This window comes from Equus caballus, chromosome 8 (assembly GCF_041296265.1).
Source record: "Equus caballus isolate H_3958 breed thoroughbred chromosome 8, TB-T2T, whole genome shotgun sequence".
Lineage (NCBI taxonomy): Eukaryota > Metazoa > Chordata > Mammalia > Perissodactyla > Equidae > Equus > Equus caballus.
In genome coordinates this window covers 69,079,652-69,083,730 of record NC_091691.1, presented here as the reverse complement: position 1 = coordinate 69,083,730, position 4,079 = coordinate 69,079,652, and the positions used below count along the sequence as shown (strand labels likewise).

At 39.4% G+C, this 4,079-nt stretch overlaps 1 long non-coding RNA gene across 1 annotated transcript; it reads left to right on the top strand.

Moving 5' to 3' along the window:
* Positions 1-1,917: 1,917 nt before the first annotated feature.
* Positions 1,918-2,854, top strand: LOC138925394 (uncharacterized). Its single transcript, XR_011441485.1, has 2 exons — positions 1,918-2,032; positions 2,660-2,854. It is a non-coding gene; the product is annotated as an uncharacterized lncRNA (long non-coding RNA).
* The last annotated feature ends 1,225 nt before the right edge of the window (positions 2,855-4,079 follow it).

Here is a 4,079-nt window from a genome sequence, read left to right as displayed (position 1 = left end):
AGCCATTATGAACCAATTTTCTTTCCAAGTAAATGAAGTAGAAATAAAGGGTGAAAGGAGACCTTTAGAAAATGACACATTTTCATGGTACTATGGGACTACAAGGAGTGGTGAATCATATCATAAGACATTCATATTTCTGGTTGGACCTGCTGGGGTTTATAGAATTGGGGGATTTTAGATGTAGAGATTTTTCAGGTTTCTTAATCCCACATTCTACCACAGGCTTCTATTTCCTCCCTGATAGGCTTCCAGACTCTACTTAAATGCTTCCAGTGAGGGAGCTCACACTGTGTCTTAAAACATTTTAAGGCATTTTAATGTTTCTAAAGTTGTTTTTATGTTGATCAAAAGTCTGTCATCTTATAACTTCCTGGTGCTGGAACATCATTAGAATAAGTAATAATTAACATGTAATGAATTGCAAAATCTTTTAGGAAAATCCTAACTCTCACTTTAGAGAAAGGTGGTTGAGGTGAGCTTCAAACTCAATGTGACAGCATCCAGACTGAGCTCCTATCCTATTTTTGCTTCTATGTGACCCAAGGTAAAGGGCGAGGACTAATAGTCTTTGAAGTAGTCAGTTACTTTCCTTGCAAGTTTCTGCTCTGTTGCACCACTAGAGGCTCAAACTCACTCCCTCCAGGTGATTAACTTGCCTGTTGGATGTTGGCCATTGACACGTTTTACTTTCTTAGTTTGTGTCAGTTAATCAACACTTACAGAGTGCCTGCTGTGACAGAACTCTGTTCTAGGCTCAATGGAAATATTAACCAACAGTGGCCATGACAATCATGGCTCTTTTCTTCCAGGGGCTTGCACTAAAGAGAAAGGAAAGACGAATATAAAACATAACACTCAATTTCTCATGCTTAGTCTCCTTCTATGAACTGTGTGGAGCAGCCTACTGAGGTCAACGACATATCTCTTCTGAAAATCTCTAGGGCTTAGGTTAGAGATGTTTTAATTAAATATTCTTTAAGATACAACTATACTATTCTATTTCCCATTGTACACATGCATATATGACTGAATGTCTACCTCATAGGGAAAAAGCCAGGTGTACGACCATGTTGACCTCAGACCCTGAATTTGTCACTCAGCAGGGATCATACCTGGCTATATCAGAGTCCTTCAGCCAAGGGCCACAGATCCATATTATGTCTGCAATTGGACTTTATGATTTAACCGTCTCAAAAATTACACCCAAATTAACGTGTATGCTAAGTTTTTGAGAGTGAGGGTGTTCATAATTTTCATCAGAAAATAAATGCTAATACCAGCTTCACAGAACCATGACAAACAGGAGGTGATCATGAGCTGCCCCCACTCTATTTGCAATAACTGTCTATTCAAGTAACTAGTTTGCTCCTTATTGCGGCTTTGTCTTTTTGGTCTGTACCAAAATGCAGAACAACAAAACAAATAAACAAAAAGAAAATGTAATATAAGCAACAACAACAAAACTTTTTGTAGAGCTATCTATTTATAGTACTATGAGAATATTGGGAAAAAATTTAAAAAAATTTGTTCAGGTTTTTAAAATGTAAACGAATATTTATTTGAGGTTAAGTTCAGGGTCACTATATATTCAGCATTGATCATATGGTGCCCTATCATTATTATTTACTAGTTGAATATAAATATAGATCTTTAAATGGAACAAAAAGTAGAAAAGAAAAAAAATATGGAGTCATGGTTAAAGATAGTGGCCAAATAGGTCAACTGTCAAAGCTTTGCTTGATAGATTTTTTTTTTTTCCTGTGTTTCATTATTTCTGGGGCCTGTCAGTTGCTCTGGGGAGAGAAACAGTGTGCTGTTATGAGTTTTCCCGAGGAGGGAAAAAAAAAAAGGCAGTTAAAAGGCTTTTGAGTTCAACAAATGTGTCCTGAGAGCCAAATGGAACAGGGGTGAAATCCTAACTAAAACCCGTGGGGAATAATTTGTTGTTAGCAGCATCTGGAAAGGAAGCGTGGCGACGGCTGCAGAGTTTTGTTTAGAGAACAAGTGGAAGAAAAGGGGCTTTAAAAAGGTAGGTTTGAAGGCAGGAGGGGGAGGGAGAAAGTAACGGAGGCCTCGCATGAGTCTGGGGATTTAGGAAGGAGATTTAATACACTGAATAGCAGGTCACCGCTAAAGAAGTGAAAACCTGAGCGACAGACGTCAGTGAGAACGCACGGTGTTAGTGCCCGGGCTGCAGCCCTAGAAGCAAACTCAAATTAAATAGTTTATTATTCCTCCGGCTGCTCCTACCACTAATAATGTGTTTTCCCTCAAGAACTGAGTGTTTTGGAAATCCATATTAATCATCGAGACCAGTGTTTGCACTTATCCGTGGGCGGCCTATTGTGGAAGCAGCCTTAATTCTCCTGCGTTCCTGCTTGCCGGGAGCAAAGGGGAGAGACTGCCGGGCGGGGAGGCTGGACTGGCCTCCACGAACCCGCAGAGACTCCCCAGGCTCATCTAGGGACAGAGCTGGCGACTCTCCATAGACTGCCAGTTAAGCTGTTAAGGTCCCCTGCCCTGGGCTCTTCATTGTAGGAACAGTATTTCAATTACAGAAAAAGGGGAATATAAAAGTCATAAACACTGGGGCATGGAATTGTCTACTGTAAATGGTCTGTCGCCACCAGGCTAACCTTGCCTTTTTTTCCTACAGCTCACTGCTTCCTTTCCACAAGCTGTTCAGAGTCTGGGCACATGCGGAAGGCAGGAACCCATGGCCAAGGTTTGGTCCTACTGCCCCCAAGGCCACATCTCCAGGGTGCAGCCAAGGCCTTGGGCCTCCAAGGCTGCTTGGGGCCTGGGGCTTGGCTCCTTAGGCCAGTTCTATAAAAATTACTTTGTCCCAATCTGAGAGGTTCTCACTTATTTTCCAATGTATGGGGTAAAGAGAGGTAAAGAGTTAGAGAAGTTAGGACCAAGGTAAAGTTCATTTTGGGGTCCTTGTACCTCCCGTTTCTTTCATCTCTCCCTAACTCTGAAATATGTAGGCAGCCTTCTCCTTCAGGTGCATCTTCTGTTTACTGCTAAGGGACGCCCCATAATGCTAGGCTGGTGCTAGCCTTCCTATGAATATGTGAAAATTACAGGAGATTCAACTCAATGACAGCTATCATTTATTGAGAGGATAACATGCATAGTGTTCACTGCCTACATGAACTCTGGGGTTTGGGGGCCTGAGTTTGAATGTGGATCCTCCACTTACTGGCTATGAGACTTTAGACAAATCATTAAACCACCCAGACCCTCTTTTCCCTTATCTGTAAAATGGGTTGTTGCAGCGAGTTAATATCTTTTCAGTGTTTAGATCATTCAGTGTAAAGAGCCTGAATCTTAAGTCTCACTACGTGGGTGTTACATATTGCTGCGATTTATCACGGCATTGTTACTGTCATTGTATCCCTGGTATTGTGTGAACTATTTACCTTTGTTGCTTATTTTATCTGAAGAACATCATTATGATATGTATTTCACTTATTATCCAGTTTACAAATTAATAAGAGGTAAAGCCAATATTTGAACGTGGGTCTGTCTATTTCCAGATCTTGTACTTTCCTCAATATGTAAGTATTTCAATTACAAAGAAATTAAGTTACAATATTAAAATTTGTATCATGACAACAGGTGACAGAAGATATTTTAGATAGTTGATATGATTTTAGGTTACTGATGATATCTTTTACTTTTTATTTAGTTCTAATTATTTACTCTGGTGCCAAGCACTATATGAAATTATCACTAGTTTATTTTATTATAAAAAGAACTCTACAAGGTATCTTGGATTATTATTCCCATTTGACAGATAAAGTGTCTAAGTTTTAATGAGGTGTTGTTTTTTTTTTTTAACTTACATACAGTTACAGAGCTGATAAATGATAAAAGTGGAACTTACAGCCCTATTCGATAGATCCCAAATTCTGCCCAAAGTGTCTCCTGTAGAAAATGATAACCTCTGCATTTCAAATCACAATGATTGAACAGGATGAAATATTAAATGGTAACTGGGATTGTCTATGATTCAAGAAAACCAGAGCTTCTTGGTCAATGACATTCAATAAGACAATTTGATGAAATTT